Source organism: Aotus nancymaae, unplaced genomic scaffold (genome assembly GCF_030222135.1).
Source record: "Aotus nancymaae isolate 86718 unplaced genomic scaffold, 86718_ANA_hifiasm-v0.15.2.pri h1tg000019l, whole genome shotgun sequence".
Classification (NCBI taxonomy): Eukaryota; Metazoa; Chordata; class Mammalia; order Primates; family Aotidae; genus Aotus; species Aotus nancymaae.
In genome coordinates, this window is record NW_026988431.1 from 9,242,747 (window position 1) to 9,263,540 (window position 20,794).

The 20,794-nt window shown below is 37.2% G+C and overlaps 1 protein-coding gene across 6 annotated transcripts in view; it reads left to right on the plus strand.

Annotated features, from left to right (window-relative positions):
- THRB (thyroid hormone receptor beta) overlaps nucleotides 1-20,794 on the plus strand; it is a 374,142-nt gene that overhangs the window by 35,869 nt on the left and 317,479 nt on the right. Inside the window, exon 1 of one of the 6 annotated variants that reach the window (XM_064378611.1) lies at nucleotides 5,512-8,115. The exons of the other annotated variants lie outside the window; for them this stretch is intronic. The gene's annotated coding sequence lies outside the window, so the exon portion shown is untranslated. Of the gene's footprint in view, nucleotides 1-5,511; nucleotides 8,116-20,794 lie in introns of those variants that run through there. 6 annotated transcript variants of the gene reach the window in all.

Below are 20,794 nucleotides of genomic sequence, written 5' to 3' on the forward strand. Positions count from 1 at the left end.
CACTGACTAACATATAGGGTTTGACGTGATTTCTTAGAATTGAATGGCTAAAATTTAACTTTTCTATTTACCAGAATGTCTTGTAAAAATAGTAATAAGGAGGCCGGGCACGGTGGCTCACGCCTGTAATCCCAGGACTTTGGGAAGCCGAGGTGGGCAGATCAACTGAGGTTGGAGTTCAAGACCACCCCGACCGACGTGGAGAAACCCCTTGTCTACTAAAAATACAAAATTACTGGTGGTACATGCTTGTAATCACAGCTACTCAGAGGGCTGAGGCAGGAGAATCTCTTGAACCCAGGAGGCAGAGGTTGCGGTGAGCCTAGATCGCACCTTTGCACGCCAGCCTGGGCAACAAGAGCAAAATTCCATCTCAAAAAATATATATATTAATAAGAATGTGGTATTATGCCCCCAAAATACAAACAAATACATTTTCAAATAAAAATATTTATAAGTACCTATAAAAACTAAACCTTGAATTTTTTTTCTTTTAGAATATTTATATTTAACATATTTGAAGGTTAAGGCCATCCTACATGGACATCTGAAGCTTTATCTAAATATTTTGTGTAATGTGACTATTGGTTTGAAGTTTGGTTCTTCTTTTCTAATAGTATGAGATTAATTTTCTCAGTACTTAAATTACTCCTCAGTTAAATTGGGTGTTCATGGAGGCACATTCTTTCAGGTTGCTGATACATTTGCTGCACTGTAAGGGAGGCAGTGGGTATCTGACTCAGTCAGTTTTACCATTTATAAAAGGTTTGGTGGAGGAAATTGAAACTAATAGCTAAATTATTGGCAACGAGTGCATTAACTAGGACCCTAATGAGTGGACTGAAAGAATGGAAAATGTTTAACTCGTTGAGAGGCAATGATGTTGCAAATGGGGCATTCTTCAAAGCTTCTTCATTTTTTGAATCTCCAAAGGCAATTATTCTGAATGTAAACTGCAGACCAAATTTTAATCTTCTGTAAGCATTTCAGAGATTACTGCAAATATTCGATTAAAAAGCTCTTCTGTGGTCTTATGTGCTTCAGAACTACCCAGCACAACAGGGTAGTTCTGTTCCACAGCATGCTCAGGATCTCTAAAGAGAGCTTGGACACAGCCAACCAAATTTGGCTATGTCAACTCTTAGGAACAAGAAATGATGCTGAGATAATTTTTCTGGCATGTATTATCAGCCCACAATGACTACTGTCATTTAGCCTCAAAACGTTGTTTTTTTCTTCTTCAATGCTATATTTCTTTAGAACCTTCCTATTCCAAGTGTGGACCCTACTCCAGCCCCATAGACTTCCCCTGGGGACTTGTCAGAAACGCAGAATTTTCGGCCCCACCCCAGACCTGTTGGACTAGAATCTTCATTTAACAAGATGCCCAGGTGATTGATTCATGTTTGAGAAGCTCTGCTTTTAAAACACTAAAGCAATTACTGAGTAATTGCTACTGTCATGACTCTGAAGAACTCCTATAGGTTTCACATGTGGCTAACTCTAAAGGCAAATGTCCTCACTGGGAAATCTGATAAGCTATTTCAGAGAGGTATAGAGCTACACAGTGACTTATACTCCCATCTGTTGATGTTACTTGGTTTTTCTCTGGTAATCTGTGGACTATCTGATGGCATATTGATATTAAAACAGCTCTATTTTTAGAAAAAATAAAATAGGAAAGATGAAAGCACTCAGAAAACACATGCGCAGATACCAGATATATAGTATTTACAGAAATGTTCTTTAAACCCATGGTTTCTGTTCACATGTCATTAGTTTGTTGCCTTTTAAGGCAATGTCAGAGAGGTCCAGATTTTTGGTGAGCTGATGAAAACAGTTTAAAAAGTGAGTACCTGTGCTGTATTTTCTTATTTAGGAAGACGTATTAGATTCCCAGGTCAGAGTCAGACTAGAAGACATATATTCTCTCATTGATCTTTTATGCATCTATACCTGCTAATCAAATGCCAAGTGTTCATTTTAATGGTTGGAATAATAGGAAGAATGGTCTAGATCAGAAGAGTTTCATGGACAAGATGCCTTTAGGGACCAGGAGGGAAAAAGAATTTAGCAAGGCTGGCCAGGAAAAGGTGAAGGGTGAGTATACCTTGCCTAAACAGCGCAGTTACCTCTCAGTATTGTCCTGTGGTAATACAGGTTTAGTTAAGGTAACTACATCTTCTCAAGAAGAAAAAATAGAAATCTTCATTTTTGTGTGAAATTTTAAGGTTTTTAACTGTTGTCAATTAAATCAAGTTTCTGTGAATTAATACTTTCTTCCTCCCTCTCTTTTTTCTTCCCTTGTAAATATTGCGTAGTCCAATAAAGCTTAACTAGTAACACAGTTAGGGGAAGTTTGCCAATTGATGACACCAAAAAGTCCAAAACATTACCATTTACACTAGTTTTATTCTCTTTTCCCCTAAACTTTTTCTAGAATAAAAGCTCAGAATTAGATAGAATCACAGTTCACTGCCTTTGCCTCTTTACTCTCTACCTAGGTTAGATGCTAACGAATAGCCAAATGAAACTCTGAAAGAGAATTATTAAGAAGTTGATCTTATATAATAAGATAGTGTATAATAAGGCCAATGAAACTCTGAAGAAAATTGTTAATAAGTTTATCTTATATAATAAGATAGTATATAAGATATTGTATACTATCTTTTATAATAATATCAGATAAGTATAAAATAATACTTATATTCAGTAACCAGTTTGTATTCTATCTTATATAAGTATTAATTATCGTGTATTATCTTGTATAATCTTGTATACAAGGTAAGTATTAATTATCTGGTATAAGATAGTATACAAACTGGTTACTGAAGGTTGGAAGATGGTTAAACATATTTATTACTATCATTCACTATCATATACAAAACTCTATTTCATAGTCCCATATAATAGAGAGGAACCTGGTTGCCTTTTCAAGAATTTCTATATGGTGACAACCAAAAGAGATTGAATTAATGCATGTCTATAAACTTTGTAAACATTTTCAACCTTTTTTTTCTTTTTTTTTTTGAGACAGGGCCTCACACTGTCATCCAAACTGGATTACAGTGTTGCTATCATGGCTCACTGCAGCCTGCACCTCCTGGGGTCAAGCAGTCCTCCTGCCTCAGCTCCCCTAGTAGCTGGAACTACAGGTGTGTGACAGCACACTCAGCTAATTAAAAAAAAATTGTTTTTCTTAGAGATTAGGCCTCACTGTGTTGACCAGGCTGGTCTCAAACTCTTGACCTCAAGCAATACTCCTGCCTTGGCCTCCCAAACTGCTGGGATAATAGGCATGAGCCATCATGCCTGGCCAAACTTATTTTTAAATTATTTGCTCTGGAAATCTAAAAAGATTATGTGCTTTCTTTTTTACTGGATTATGTTAGAATGTAGTAGTTTGCGGAGAAATTCAGTGAAGCAGATGATAAAATGCTTTAAAAATATATTTCGGAGAGTTGAGCAATAATAGTGATGTCAAAATAGTAGCCCCACCTTCTTCAGCCCACTTAAACCAACACTGAACATGGACACATTCATTTCTTGTCATCAGCCAGATGAAATGGAGTAGCAAAAATCCATCCTATATGTCGTTGAGTCTTATAATACAGTTTTCTTTTCTCTGCCTATTAATAAAAGACCCCACTGAATGAAACCAGACTTCTTTTAGGCAATTTAAACTTTCTGAAACAGAGGAATGCTGGAAAGGAGAGGTAGCCAAGGAATATAGAAGTAAAAAATTAACTTTTGAGGTCAAATGCTTATCTGAACAGATTGACTAGTTTGATTATTTTTAAAAGTATTATGTTGATACCAGTATTTTAATTTGAATCAAAAGTAATGATTTAACCAAGGTTATGCTTCCATTATCAACTCACAGAAACACAAAAAAATGAAATCATTTTTTCAGTTCTTATTTCCCACTGATGCTGACAAAAGAAAACCTGAGATAATCAAAGACCCAAAACTAAGTAAGACTTCTCAGGATCTCAAAGCAAGTGTTTGACAGAGAAGAGAAGATAGAGAAGGCATATTATCTAGGAGTGGAAAAGAATGTTTTATGCTGAAATGGTTGAAGAGAGAATTCAAAATCAAATTCAGCATCCCACTTAGGAGGCTTCCATCTCTTCTTAGGGACTGAGTAATGGAGGTGACTCGTGTAAGTGTTCAGCACCTATGAAGACCTAACTCTTGAGGGAGAGACTCCAATCTAAACTTCCTACTCATTGCTGTCTTAAAAAAAAAAAAAAAAGGAAGTCCTTATTCCTAAAGTGACTAAGACAAGCCAAGCACTCAGTCAAGGGCTACTGAGGGAATGATTTCAATAAAAAGCAATCATGTGTAGACTTCATCCTTGTCAATTGTTAGCAACTTTGGCAAAGAAGATGTTTTGGAAAACACCATTCACTACTCTACATTTTCTATGGTGCTTTTGAAAAATAAAAAATGAAGCTTTGATCTGGAAAGCTCTGATTCTCATTCTCATTATCTTTGTGATCTTGGAAAGGATGTTTATTCTTTCTGAGTATGTTTTCTTTTTTCTAAAATCAGAAACTACATTATCTCTTATATCTTGTTGCATATAAATTCTATAAATCTTATTCTAGGATTTCAACAATGCCTCTAGAAAAAGACAAAAGAGACTAGGAATTATGAGAAGAGAGAGAGATTATAAATTCTATATGAGGAAGTTTTGTCTAAAACTTATCTTCTTCTATCAAAAGCAAGTTGTATATACTTTTCAGTTAAGCCACACCTGCCTCGTAAATGCCAAACATAGGTCCATTTTAAAATGCAGTAAAAACTATATTCCATTTTATTTTTAAACAGCTTTATTGAGAATTAATATTTTATTAAATATTAATGTTTAAATAAAGACAAAATCAGTATTACTGATTTCTTCTTTCGCCTCAAGATCTGTACTGGGAAAAGGTGAATGCTTACTCCCCAGCCCCCAAGACTCCTTCTCATTTCTCCCATAGTTGGTAGCTAAGGGCTAGTCTTCAGCCTTGTGTAATCCAGTCATCTCTAAATGCTGACAACTTCAGAATGTATTCTAACGCCTGTGATACTGGGCACACTTGAGGTTGGGGCTTAGGCTCCTACCAGCCCAGCCCCCGACCCTTTTCTATCAGTTGCAACATGGGAGTTGGAGCAAGGTCCCCCAGTTCACGCCATGTCAGTAAACCAGGCCATGCAATTTACCCACTTAAAGTATATACAATTGAGTGATTTTTAGTATGGTCTCAGTTTGCAACTATCACAACTATTAATTTTAGATCATTTTAAATCACTCCCCTCAAAAACCTCACACTCATTAACACTTGTTCCTCATTCCCCTCTCCAGCTCTCAGCAACAACTAATTGACTTTCTGTTTGCAGGAATTATGAATTCCCTCTTCTTGACATCTCATATATATGAAATAATACAATATGTGGCTTTTTGTGACTGATTTCTGTCACTAAGCATAATTTTCCAGGGGTTATCATGTCATACCATGTATCAATAAAATTCATTTCTTTAGATTGCTTAGTAATATTCCAGATCCTTTGCCTGTTTTTAAATTATATTTTCTTTTCACTATTGAGTATTTTATATATTCAAGATACAAGTTCCTTATCAGAGATATGATTTGCAAATTTTTTATTCCATTTTATATTTCCTTAAATGCATTTTTATTGCCATGAAAGAAGAGAGAGGGTGCTAAGATAAAATAATACAGAGGCTACTTTAGTTTGAGGAAAGGGGTCAAGAAAGGACCCTGACACACACTGAGGATTTGATGGAGCTGTCTTGAGGGGGAGGAGAGCACTGCAGGCAGAGAGAACAGCATGTGCAAAGGCTGTGAGACAGGAATGAATTTGCTGGGTTTATGGATGGGCAGGAAGGCCAGCGGAATAGAAAGACGGTGACGTAGGGAAGGGTAGGAGACGAAATCTGGGAAGAGGGACGGGACCAGTTCACATATACCTTAGAGTTCACATTAAGGAGTTTGAAATTTATTCAGAAAGTAGTTAAGTGGTTTTGTGGATTTTAGCAGCGGAAATGGCGTGATCCAGTATAAACTTTAAGATAATCCTGCTAGCTGCTTCAGGAAGATTGATGTGTGGAAATGAGGTCGAAATAGAACCAAGATGACCACTTGGGAGATCTAATGACTAAAATGAGTGGGCTTAAACTAAAATGAGACCGTGGAAAACGAGTAAGGTGAATGGACTGGGGATTTTTGGAGCTGCAGTGTCATGGTTAAAAGTGTATGTTCTGAAGTCAGAATGACTGGGTTATAGCACTAATTTCCTCTCTTACTAGCTGTATGACCTTGGGCAAATTAATTTTCCTATGCCACCATTAAAGGAAAATAATAATAGGTGCCATGACGTGAAGTTGTTATGAAAATCAAATGAGTTAATAATGCTGTATATGCATCACAAGAGTACCTGGCACATAGCGAATGCTTTAATAACTATTGCTGCTGTTAATTGTTTTGACTACTTAAATAGACAAGTGTTGGTGATAGTTTGGATGGAGAAGAGGAGGGAAGTTTCAAAGACAATTGACAAGTATCCGGCTTGTGTACAAGGCACTTGGTGGTGCCAGTGCTCAAGATGGAGGAAATTGGGGAGAATGAGGGTTTGAGGGGAATATCAAGAGTCTTATTTTGGAGCTGTTTGTTTGGATGGATGTGAGATATCTGAGTGGACATGTCAGGCAGCTAGAATCTGGTGCTCAGAGTAGCGTCCTGGGCCAGAGATAGAGCTGATATTCAAAATCAAACTGAAATATACTGGAGAAATTTGCAAAACAGCACTTAGAAATAATATAGCCTTGTCCTGGACCAGCCAATAGGATGTCAGGACAACTTAACAAGCCCAGTTTTCTTGGGAGAGGTGGTAGATATAGCAAAAAGAGTGTAGACATTGTAATCAAACAGAGTATCTTTTGAAATTTATCTCTCCATTTACTATTTGAGTGACCACAAATAGTTACAAATGGGTTAGAGAGGAGGGGTCATGGATAGTCCCCAGGTTCCTGCTTGAGCGCCAGGCAGTTTTATAGAGCCAGTTCCTGGGATGGAGGGAAGTGGAAGGAGGCATGTTCTTCGGAGCCTCATCTTTCTCTGCAGATTAGTAGGCCTTCCTCATAGGTGAGGACCAAAGGAATGTACACCTGGCACATACTACATGCTCAGTGATTTTCTTGGATGGTTTGGACACTTCTCTCCTTCTCAACTCCACTGTAAGCATCTCCCCCAGCCTGCCTAGATTTTTAGATGAAAATGTTGGATGGGAACCATGAGGTGACAGGGCAGGGCCAGGACTAGGGTGAAGCGAGTGAGGCACGCACCTTGGGCACCAAACAGAAGGGAGTGTCAAAAATCCAAGCAATCACAACAAATATTATTTTAATGCACTATTTTTAAAATTCAAAACCAATGCACAAATACCCATGAGAAATTAAATATTAATGTTTAAATAAAGACAGAATCAGTATTACTGATTTCTTCTTTCGCCTCAAGATCTGTACTGGGAAAAGGTGAATGCTTACTCCCCAGCCCCCAAGACTCCTTCTCATTTCTCCCATAGTTGGTAGCTAAGGGCTAGTCTTCAGCCTTGTGTAATCCAGTCATCTCTAAATGCTGACAACTTCAGAATGTATTCTAACGCCTGTGATACTGGGCACACTTGAGGTTGGGGCTTAGGCTCCTACCAGCCCAGCCCCCGACCCTTTTCTATCAGTTGCAACATGGGAGTTGGAGCAAGGTCCCCCAGTTCACCCCATGTCAGTAAACCAGGCCCTTTGACCCCGGCACTGTTGAGCAAACACAAAGTGAAATAACCCAATGCTCTATTAAAGGCTGAGGTTTAAAGGTCAGCTTTGTGCTTATTGGCTGTGAGTCTGATTCACTCCCTAAATGACTCTCGGGGAGCTCTGTGCTTGCAACATGGAGTGAGGAGATGAGAGTTTCCATTCAGAGTAAGGAGCTATTTGCTTTACAAGGAGCTGTCATTGCCAACAGGAAAACAGCAGGTCAGGAGCAGGTGGAAGAGAATGGAGGTCCCCGTACCAGAAATTCTTCCTTCTGATTTGACTCTGACTTTTGAAAGCTAAAGGTACATGTAGGCCGGGCCCAGTGGCTCACACCTGTAATCCCAGCAGTTTGGGAGGCCAAGGTGGGTGGATCATGAGGTCAGGAGTTCAAGACCAGCCTGGCCAACATAGTGAAACCCTGCCTCTACTAAAAATACAAAAAGAATTAGCTGAGCATTGTAGTGGGTGCCTGTAGTCCCAGCTACTTGGGAGGCTGAGGCAAGAGAATCACTTGAACCCAGGAAGTGAAGGTTGCAGTGAGCTAAGGTCCCACCATTGCACTACAGCCTGGGTGACACAGCAAGACTCTGTCTCAAAAAAAAAAAAAAAAAGAAAAAGAAAAGAAAGGTACGTGTAGTGGCTTGTAGCTTTCAGCTCTTTCCCAGGAATATCTGAAAATCTCCAACTGAAATAATTTGGTAATTTAGACATCGTTAGTAAGTGGACAAATAATTAAGGATAGACTTGTCACAGCTCATATGTATCACAAGTAAATACTTGTGGAGTTTTGACCTTGTGGGTCACTTTTCCTATAACCAAAGCTGGGTGTGGGAAACCAACATTTTTAAAGTTTTATTATTTAAGTATTTTGATTTCACTTTAAAGAAAAACTTGTCTAAATTTTAGAACATTTTTCTGCAAATATAATAGACTTCCTAATACACATTGATGAATGATTCTGAAACAATAAAAGGAAAGAGAAAAAGCTGCATGGATTAGACCCGAGCTGCTGCGGCACACTGGCACTTTAAGATTGCAACATTTTGTTTGGTGACCTTCATACCAGTTGACTGTATGCACCTTAATCTCTTTCTCAAAAAAAAAGCTGAGCCTACTATAGACTGGTCTTTTTTTGTTAACCCCAGTTTTTCATTTACCTACACTTTATAACACCCGGTTTAATTTGTACAAAAGAATGAAGTTCATTATTACATAACTCAGAAACTTGTCTTTGAGATTTTGGGAACAGTAAGAATAAAGGTTGTCATGAATTGAGACTGAAAGACCTCATAGATAAATCGAGTGGGACATTTTTAAAAGAAAAAGTAAATAATGCTTCAGAAACATGTAGAATATGTACATAAATGCACAAATGGAAAGAAAATGTCACTTTTTGTAATGAGGTTTCTTTCAGACTTTGACACTCATAAGTAAATGTTCAGAGGAAATAAACATCAGGGCAAATCAGTTTTTGTGAGGGTTGCCAATGTGTAAATGTGGGGTCTGCAGTGAGTCGTGCTGTCTATTTACCTGCCTCTCTGAAGGAATTTTTTTTTTTTTTTGAGTATTTAGTCCTTATTTCCCAAGAATAAATACAAAGACTTTTCAGACTATGAATAAATATCATATGGTCTCTAAGCTACAGGTGTACATTATACCCATGGAAATTTTCTTTCTTAAATAATTAAATGAGATTTACAGTTGTATAAATTAAGGATCTTAAATATTAAGTTATGATGCTTTCTTTAAAGTGGTCCAGTTTCCTTCTTTTCTCTGCCTTCCTCCCTCTGTTTTCTTCCCAGCTAACTCCCCTCCTCTCTTCCTTCTCCCCTTCCTCCTTCCTCCCTCCTTTCCTTTCTCCCCTCTTTTCTTCTTTCTCCCCTTCCTCCTTCTTCCCTCCTTTTCTTCCTTCCTCATTCATTCTTATAATGTTCATTTGAATGCTTAGATGTTAGATTGTCTCATTTCTACCTCTATGATTATTACTTATAAATCAAAGCAGTAAGTCCCACTAAGAACCTAAGAGCCAAGTTAGTATCTTTTTAACCTCCTATTATTCATTCACACTTCATCTTCTTTTTTTCCATTACTATAAGTTATTACTAAAACTAGCACAGAAAAGCTTATCACTATATTGCCTCCTTTGAATTAAGATAGTCTCACATATATAGTATTTAGCGAAAAGATAAGACTAATAGTCTTTGGACCATCTTCCCTATTTTAAAAAATCTTCACTCACATCCCTAAACCATATGCAAATAGTCACAGAATTTGTAGGCAAGCATTATGCAGAAAACCATTAACATGACTTTCAGTTTTCAGGAGGGAAAGTCAAAAATTCCACAGCAGATTAGAGCTGTTAGACTAAATGTTGGTCTATTAATAAGCAGAAAGAACAATTTATTTTCCCTGCTGAGTTAATATATAGTACTGCTGTCTTTCCTCCAGCGGTATTCTCCAGCTGGGTTACATGGTCCTGGGAATTTCCTCTCAAAATGCCTATTTCTGTCAACCAGCCATCAGACCTTCCTGAGGAGAGTTAATGTGAGAGTGGTGAACATATTGAATTTTAATATGAAAGTGACCTTCCCTGATGTCAGAAATGGGTCATATATATGTGAAATCCATGAAAATAGTTGAGAACAGAGTTAAAATAAGAAATATTCATTATATTGGTATACAGTGTTCACCGTACTTGTACTGAAATATGCCTGTAAATAGCTTGCCTTCAAGAATTTTTAATAATCATTTCTAAAGAACTGATTTTCCCTTTCATATTTTATCTTTCATTGGCCAACTTTACAATCACCCTCTAACTAGCCACGTGGCTGCCCATCACTCCCTCTGTCAAATTCAGAATTTTGCCTTTGCCTTCATACTCAAGCCATTCCTGCTTTGACTTCTTCTGTCTTACGTCTGTCCTTGACCTTATTTTGGCTGTTTTGTTTGCCATTCTCTAAATTCACACCTTTCTGGCCTGCTTTTGCATGGGCTCCTCTGTCATTTATTTTTAACTGGTGGCACAGAGTCCTTCCATGTCATCCACTGGCTTGTATTCTCCTTCCTCTCCAAAGCCAGTGACAGGGGTTTTCTTTCTCTGAAAGGGCATTTCTATGTTTGAATATTAGTTTTCATAACCAGAACTTGCTGACACTTGAACATTTAATATACATTTAGCCAAACAAACTGAATCTGTTATAAAGGTTCAAAGACCAAGATTTTTATATGTTTTGTAACCTCATGACAGGTACTTAATGGGTTGTGTTTATGTTCAGGAAATGAACTTTTAGGTTGTCAAGATGGGAGGTATACAAGTCTATTTTAATAAAGATCCCTATCTAAAGACTGCTTCTGTAGCTGATGGAACAAACCAGGACAAGACCTGCTTATCTGTGTATTTTAGCTTTCCTAATTGATAACAAGTGCTTCTGAAAAATTGTTTATATAGTTATCTAAAGTAATCATTAATTACCAACATTGTACATTTCATTCTGTTTAACCTCTTTTGGTATTATTGCTTTTCTCAGAGTTGAGCAGTAATTGTTTTTATAATGGAGACTTTTAAAAGATTTTTTTCAATAGCATTTTGATCCCTGAATTGTGTTTCTATGTGATTATGCTGATTATTTCATATATCTGAGTCTTTTTAAATTAAGTTGTACTTCCATCTTTAATGATAAATCTCCAGTGAAAACCAAGAGAACTCAATTGAGTCTGATCATTTCTGCACTTAGAATGTGTCAGGGGTCAGGGCTCGGCAAATGGGACATGTGGAAAGGATTCATAATTCAGTGGTCACCCAAATGGTATCATAAGAGTTTGAACTATAAAGAAAGAAGTAGTTGCTTCTTGCTGACCAACAAGATTGCTGCAGGTTTCAAAGAAAGAGAGAATTCATCATCAAGGGCAGGAAGGTACTTCATAAATGATTACCAAATGAAGTGGTTGTGATGACTCCTGCTCTCTTTCCTTGAAACCTGTAGCAATCTTGATGGTCAGCAAGAAGCAACTACTTTTCTCTCTATAATTCAAATTCCTCCAATACCATTTAGGTGATCATTAAATTATGAAAACTTCATTCCCCATCTCCTCCCATTTGCATAGCACTGACTCCTGACACATTCTATGGACCAAAATGGTCAGACTCTCAAGTTTTCTTGGCTTTCATTGGTGATTTATTATCTGATGCCTCCTCACCTATTTCCCTCCAGTACTCCCCTCTAGGATTTTAGAGTTTTGTTATATAGTACTTTAAATTTCCATTAAGCTTGAAATCATTTATTTCAAAGAAAAGGGTCATATTGCCTCTGATTATACACAGGATAAACAGAAGTAAAGATATCCCTGTGTCATCATGAAAACGAACAGCTGACAATTGAACTTATTAACATATTCACAGGACAAGACGAAACGAAAGGTATTCTCTCTGAGATCAAACCCTCCCATTACTTCAAAGAAGGGTGTAGCATGACAAAGTTATCTCCTAGGTTCACTGCAGGTTCACTTAGACCTGTTTGAGTTGTTGAGATTATTTTAAGCTCAGGAATTAATGTTTTAAAATGGCTAAACCTAGTTCATTGTTACAGAGTACAAAATATTCAATCATACTTAAGGGTTGTTGGGGTTTTCTCATGGTAATGTATTATAATTGATAGCATTCATTAATTGTTTCACATTTTTTTCCTAATTAAATTTTAAAAATAAATGCATAACTGCTCTTTGAAATTTGATTGATTTGACTTAAAAACTAATTGGAAAGGGAAGTCTGTGCCTACTAATTTTATAATTAAAATACCTGTTGCTAAAGAGTTTCCATCTACTTTTAATTCCTTCATTTCTTATAATGGAGGCCATATTTGCATAACTGTGTCCCCTGTAATCATGGGAGACTGGGAAGTTTCAAAAAATACTTTGCAAGGACAACAACTATCTTGACTCTTCTGCCTATTTCCTTGTAAATATCTCTGTGATTATTTTGGGCCCACCCAAATAATGCAGGATAAGCTCCCCATCTCAAGATCCTTACCTCAATCACATGTGTAAGTACTGCCACAGAAGCTAACTTATTCACAAATTTCAGGATAAAGGTGTGGACATCTCCAAGGACCATGATTTCTCTGCCCACACTCACATTATATTACCCAGAACCGTAGAGGGCACCCCACAAATATTCCTGAATATTACTGAGTGATCACATGAGATGGTTTCAAAAAGCTCCATGAATTATACTTGTGAAGGAGAAATAGACTTCTGATATCATCATCACAGGAGGCCTTGCAGGAATTTTCAAGAGTATACTCTTTTTTTTTTTGGAGAAAGGTATTTCCAATGTAGATCATGTTATGGAATGATAGTTTAGCAGTAGCAGAATGCATTTTTGCAGAAACACACAAACACACATAATTCCCTTGATACTAACCCAGTATACCTCTCTCCAAACCTCTTCCAAACCTCCTTTCTGTTGACCTCTCTCCAAACCTCCTTTCTGTTTTGTTGTGGCCAGAATTTGAGTGGAAGGAAAGGAGATTGGCAGAGGTAAGCAGGAATAGGCCAGAGTGGAAGGAGCAGAGAAAGAATTAGCCAGATCTGATAGAGAGATGGCTTCTGGGACAATTCTTTTCAGAGGCCAAGATGGCTGATGGGACACTGGCTTCACTCATTTTCCTCTGAGATCATGCAGTAAAACTAGAGGAACATAAAAAGCAAAGGGTTTCTTACTTCCTTAGAAGATCATGACTAATGTGTCCAGCTTCTGACTTCTCTTGACAATATTGTTTATATTCTTTAATAAATTTTATTCTGATATTCAGTGTAGAAAATAAAAACTGCCTATTTTAGTATTCAGAGAGAGCAGCTGTAACATTTCGGCATATTTTCTTCCAGTTTTTTCTTTGGATGTGTGGTTACATCACAGAATCACAATTGTAGTCTAGACAAAGTTTTATGTCTTACTTATGTTCACTTGACTGGGAAAATTTTCTCATGACATTAAATATTTTTCAAAACATGATTATTCAATCACTGTATAAGATTGCACTTATGGATGCACCTCTATGGTTGAATGTTTATGTTTCTGCCTAGAATGAATGATATGGCCTTGACTAGCCTTGCATTACATCTTTTGCCACCTTCTTAATTGTTTCTATTGGACAGGTCCTAGGAGAGGCAACCAAAGGTCATGGATGTTTTTACGATTCTTCTTACATGTGGCCAACGATATTAATTTATACACCTACTGTCAGTGTCATGACTATTTCTCCTCACACTCAACAGCATTAAGTATTAATCATTTTTTAAAATGTTAAATGCTTATGGATAATTATAAGGATTTTTGGTAACTTGTTGATCTATGTTCTTTGCCCATTTATCCATTGAGATGTTAACATCTTGCTTATGAACTATCTTTGTGTGTTATGTCTCTGGAAATTATTTTTCCAGTTTGGTGTTTGTCTTTTGAGCATTATGCTCTCTGATATATGACTGTGTTTCACCTTTGCTACTCCAGTCAAATCCATTATTACTCTGATACATTTCACTACTTTTATGTTTAGAAATTATTTGCTAAGTTCAATAGCTGATAAATAACCACCTGTATTTTATATAATCCTTCATAATTTTATTTTAAAATTTACTATAAAATTTATTTGTATTTATTTTAACATATAGTATGAGACAGCAACATTTATTTTAAACTATTTGAATAGTTAATTCAATGTCATTTATTAAATGCTCTTTTCTTCACTGATTTGTGATTAAATTTATCTTTTAATTAGTATATATGTTTCTGTATCTGGGCTATTTCCATAACCATCTATTGATTATTGTAGCAGAACCATATTATAGTTTATATGTCCCATTATAATTTGTATTATAGTCTGTTTCTGATATGGTGGCCCCTAACCCTTTCATTTTTCTGTATTTTAAATTTATCTTAGCAATTATTATCTCAGGATTCTTTAAGGTGAATATTGGAATTAATTTTCAAATTTAAAAAATTTTGGGCTGGGTGCAGTGGCTCATGCCTATAATCCCAGCAGTTTGGGAGGCTGAGGCAGGTGGATCACTTGAGGTCAGGAGTTCAAGACCAGGCTGACCAACATGGCAAAACCCTGTCTCTCCTAAAAATACAAAATTAACCAGGTATGGTGGTGCACGCTTGTAGTCCCAGCTACTTGGGAGGCTTGAACCCGGGAGGCAGAGGTTGCAGTGAGCCAAGATCATGCCATGGCACTCCAGCCTGGACAACAAGAGTGAAACCCTGTCTAAAAAAAAAACAACTTGGTGTACTTTGTACAGAATTATATGCAAGTTCTGAATTATTTGGGAAAAGTTTGCATCTTTACAATTTTCAATCATTTCAAAATATCTCTTTGTGTTTTCAAGTCTTATGTAATGTGACCAAAAAATCATTTCTTTGTAGAGGTCCTGCATGTTTCTTTTTAAGGTTATTCCTAAGTATTAGATACTTTGTAATTACTTTTGAGATTATTTAAAATATTGTTTTCTAATTGGTGGTTACTGTTATATGAAAGCTACTGCTTTTAATATTTTGGTTTTTGATTCTATTTATTTGTTAATGCTAATTATTTTTCATTTAGTTATTCTCAGTTTTATTTATAAACAGTTATATAATAATCAAATAATGACTCTCTCACCTTTCCAAGTAATGTATCTCTCCTTTGTTGATTATATCCTATAATATTAGCCAGAATTTTCATAGCAATGTTGAAAATACTCACTGGCATTCTACTGTTATCTTGTTTCTGATTTTAACAGCTATTTATTTGATGATAGATTTTTTTCTAACCATGTTAAAGGAATTTTACTGCACTCCTAATATGCTGAGAATTTTTTAAATAAAAAACTGGGTTTGGGGATACTATAAAATCCCTTTTAGATTTTTTAGTAAATTATTATCCATGAGGAGAATATAACATGGAAGCTGGAGCGTGGGATTTATGGCCAGACACAACAGAAGTCAAATTACATCTCCTCCTCTTAGAATTGTGTAACATTAAGCAATTTATTTGTTCCCTTCCAATTTCAGTCTCTTACTCTGTGATATGAAGATAATCATATAAATATCTCGTGAGGATATTATGAGTATCCAGTAAGAATTATTTATAATGTGTTTAATATCAGACTTGATACAGAGTATCATAGTTTCTTTTAAATTATTGTGCAAGTTTTGCCTTTGATCTATTAAAATGGTGTACTATAATTATAGATTTCCTAATATTTAATCATCTTTTTATTCTTGGAGTAAAGCCTACTTGGCCCTGATGAAATGTTTTCTTAACTTACTGCTGTATTCCATATTTGTTTGAGATTATTGCATCCATTTTCATAATGATTTGGTCCTTAGTAGAATTGTTATGCTATCTTATTAGTTTTGATATCGAAATTATGTAAATTGTATTTAATGATTAGAAAGATTTTATCATTTCCTGTGTTCTGCACCTATGGAAATTATATTTTCATCATCAATTTTTTTTCCTCTGAAGTTCTCTGTATCAGGATTACTTTTTGAACTAGATAATGCTTTTATAACTTTTACAGATTTTTGCTGGTGTTGTTTCTATTTGTTGTTGTCAGATTGTTTTCTCTAATCAATTCATCTATTCAGTGTTTCTTCTTCTATTTGCGGCAATTTGGGTAATTAATATTATACCTAAAAATTGTCCTTTTGTTAATATTCTAAAGTAGTAAGCATGAATTGAACACAGTATTTTCTTATAATTTCTAAGATTTTTATATGTGTGCTTCTTTCTCTTTTTCTTGATTTATTGCATAGATCTGAGGTTTATTTTACTTATTTTTAAGAATTTCCTCCTGGATTTATTTATCCTAATGTTTCTGTGCCCCTTACTTCTGTAACATAATCTTGTAGTGGTTAGACCTTAGTTTTAACTTATTTTTGACTCTGCCACCTCAAAAGTAGTCATTGCTAATCAGCAGTCATGTATTGAGTGCCTCAAGGGTCACCCTTACAAGAGTAGTAAGTGCCTATTTTTTTTTCCCAAGACTGTGAACCATTGCAGAATATGCTACCTTGATTCATATCCCAGCTCCACCACTAGCAACCTATGTAAACCCCAACAAGTTAATTGAATTTTCTATGCTGTGGTTTCCTCATTTGATTGTGAGGATATGAAGCTCTGATATCAGTGCTTTGCCTGGCATATAATAAGTATCTTATAGATAATATTATTATTATATTTAAAAATAAACATTGTGGTTGCTCTTGAGGATACAAGGTATAGACACAGTTGTGAATGGAAAACTCAAAGACAAACTGAACATTGAAGTACTTTTTACTTGTAATGTTTGGAGAACTGTCCAGCCTTTAGAAGTGCAGGAGTCCCTGAAAAAAGAATACTACAGGTATTTAAAGAAAAAAAGTAGCCCAAAAAGTTACCATTAATCTGTTCAAAATCCTCATTGGTGAAAAAGCAGCAGTTCTCACATGCTTATCCTGCCTAACTGGATCCTCACATATCTGCAGATATCTGTATTCTAAAGTCAGAGATAAATATTTTTTCTTGAGGGAGCCAGCAACTTACAGGAAAGAAGCTCAAGTCTTTTTAAAATGTTTTTGGATGGGGGGACTAGAGTGAGATATGGTGTTTCTGTTTTGGAAAGAGTCTCTAGTGATGCAAAAATATTTTTGTTTCCTCTGTTGCTATATGTGAAGGGCACACTTAATCACAAGGCAACAGGGCAAGGTGTAGCTTTGCTTTCTCATAGCAGTCTTATAGGCAAGCAGGATGGATAAACTATAAACAGAATCAAGTGTATATATGGGTTATGCTATGTTTTACATTTATTGCCTCAGCTCATTCAATAATACTGTCTCTAAGCTCCATGCTTCCTAGAATACTTTCTTAACCACTATTACTGATAACATTTTCTTGTACCTCCCCAAAGGGAGAAGTATCTGTTAATGTGCTTCCATTGCTTTCAGTATAATGTTCAAACTCCATAGCAAGGCATGGAAGTCCTCTCCAGGTCCCTCTTCTACCACAGATCCTTACTGTGCCTCAGCCACATTAAGTCATTGTGGCAGGTGGAATTCTGGGATGGCTCCAAAGATTCCTACCCCATGTCTCTAATCTTCTCTCTTTGCTTGGCCTGGACCTGTGAATGCGATAGGATAATCACTTCCTTGACTACTTTACTTAGTATAGGACTCCATTTTAGCAGAACGAACCATATTTACCCTACTGGCCTTGAAGAGCTAATTGCCATAGAGTGGAGAAGGCCATATGGCATAGAATGGCAGGTGGCCTTTAGGAGCTGAGAACAGCCCTCAGCTTGCAGCCAGCAAAAGTGGGGATCTCTGTCCTGCAATTGCAAAGAACTGAATTCCACCAGCAACCAGTTAGATTGGAAGGAGACCCCAAGCCATAGCCGAGTTTGCAGCTTCAGCTAACACCTTGATTTCAGCCTGTACTTAAGTTTTTAAAAAATCAATCTAGAAACAAAAGTTGGGTTGAGACAGACAGCATATGCAAATATCTGTAGATTTGTTATTTACGAGTCAGTTTAAATCAGTGGTATAATGGATCATATAGTAGAGTTTATTTAAATCATGAAGTTAATTTTAGACTGCCAAGTTAAATTGAACTGCTATGTCCCAAACAAAAAGGATAATCCTCCTTTGATCTGTGTGGGTCACATGACTCCCGGAGGGCTGGGTAGTTCTGGGCACCTCCTTAAATGGGGTCATGGACAGACTGGAATTTCTTCACTGGGTAGGGGCCAGATGGGCAAACAGATTTACAGTCATGTCCTACATGGTGGAATACTCTGAACTGTGGCTCTTTCACCTGTAGAAGAGAAGATATTTAATATCTAAAAATTAGACCTATTTTTCATCACTTTGGTGAATGGAAATGATAAGGAAATAGATTTTTACTTTATTAAAGTTACCAACATGTAGTTAATAGCAAAATAGAATGAGTTGCCTTTGGGAGTTATTGACCCCATTCTCCTTGAGATATACAAATAGAAATTTGGATGGAGGAAAACAGAATTGTGAAGAAGTCTGTTGCATGTGTTGTTATAAGGAGGTAGTGATTGACTGAAAGACACCAACAAATACAGAGACTCTAGTTTCACTAAAGGTGGAGAATACAGAAACATATGGATATGATTTTGTAAAGTAGGGGGTCATACAGCAGATCCCAGGCAGAGGATCCCATGCCACAGTTCCCATGAGAGAGCATCCAGCCCTGAATTAGACCACCTACCTGGAATTCAGCTCCTGTAGATGTGAGAAGCAGCCTATAGTAGAAGGCATTAGTGCCCCACCCAGGCCCCCTTAACAGGGCTAGTGCCCCTATCCTCCAGCTGCTGCAGATGTTGGCTGCCAGATCCTCCTATCTGCACCATCTGGAGGACTGCTCTTAACAATGACATCTACCTCATCCAGAGATGGCTGGGAGGTTACAGCCTCCATGCCACGGGGCAGCCTTTGGCCAGTGACCACCTGATGCTGAGGTACAGCAGCTCAAGCCCCTTATCTGTGCAGAATGACCGCTGAGTAGTTTACACCCGAGAGCTCCCTGTGAGATCACACTAGACTTCTAAAACCACATCATTGTCTTTTCCCCTGCCCTCTCTTGCTTTCCTCACTCCCTCATGTGTTTCCATTAAGTGCCTAATTTGCCTTGGAATTGATCTCTCAGGCTTTGCTTGTGCGGATCCTTACCTAAGACACTGCCGTTTCCTTGTGTAGGGGGACTTCTAATCTCCTGTCCCTCTACCTGACAGGGGTTTTTACCTTCTCATCTACTCTCTTACCGAGAACCAGTAACTGGATAAGAGGGTAGATGGGCCAAGATACCACTCCTTTATAACTAAGTAGTCATTTTGCCAGGAGCATACCCCAAGAGGCTCCAGTTTACTGTTCTGTCTGAGGACGTCACTAGCAACAGTGGAACAGATGCCCCCTGAGGACCCTCCCCATTCCAACATCAGTGATCCCATTGATCTCATAATCTCACTTTATTCTTTAAAGAAAGAATGCATGTGCACACACTTGCACACACACACACACCTTTTTGTTTCCTCTGACAATGGCATTTCTACATGACTCTGTTATGGAGAGAAAAAGTCATGATTTCATATCTAACAACAGTGTTCAGGGGCTTTTCAGATTAGAAAAACATGGTTGGACACAGTGGCTCATGTCTGTAATCCCAGCACTTTGGGAGGCCGAGGCAGGCAGCTTACAAGGTCAGGAATTAGAGACCAGCCTGGCCAACATGGTGAAACCCCATCTCTACTAAAAATACAAAAATTAGCTGAGCGTGGTGGCAGGCACCTGTAGTCCAGCTACTCGGGAGGCTGAGGCAGGAGAATCGCTTGAACCCGGGAGGCACAGGTTCCAGTGAGCCAAGGTTGTGCCACTGCACTCCAGCCTGGGCAACAGAGCAAGACTCCATCTCACAAAAAAAAAAAAAAAAAAAAAAAAGATCAGTTGGTGTCCATCTCTTTTTCTCTTTTAACTGCCTTATGTTTCTTCTTCTTTGTTCTTCTCTCTAGATGTCTTTCTTGTAGTGGGTACCTGGCTGACCACCAGCCATATAAGGTGGCATGTGGGAAGGCAGGTGGAAAAGCTTGGTGTGAAGGAAGGAGGCCTAGTTTTGGAACCTAGATCAATGTGCTTCATTCTGGACTCTGGAATTAAGCTGAGTAGCCATGTAACTTTCAATTCATTTCACCTTTCTTAATCTCAACTGTATGTATAAAATGAAATAATAATAAAATGAGAAAAATAATAATTGTGCCTGACCCACCTAACTGATAGGTTCATGAAGACCAAATGAAATAGTGCATCTGAAGGAATATTAGGAAAATATAAAGCCCTTGTTAAAACAAGTGATTACTCAGCTAAGATATTAAGATGCAGTCCTGCTTGTGAAGAGCTTGCAAAATAGTAGGAGAGTTGAGACATAAACACAAATAAAAATTATC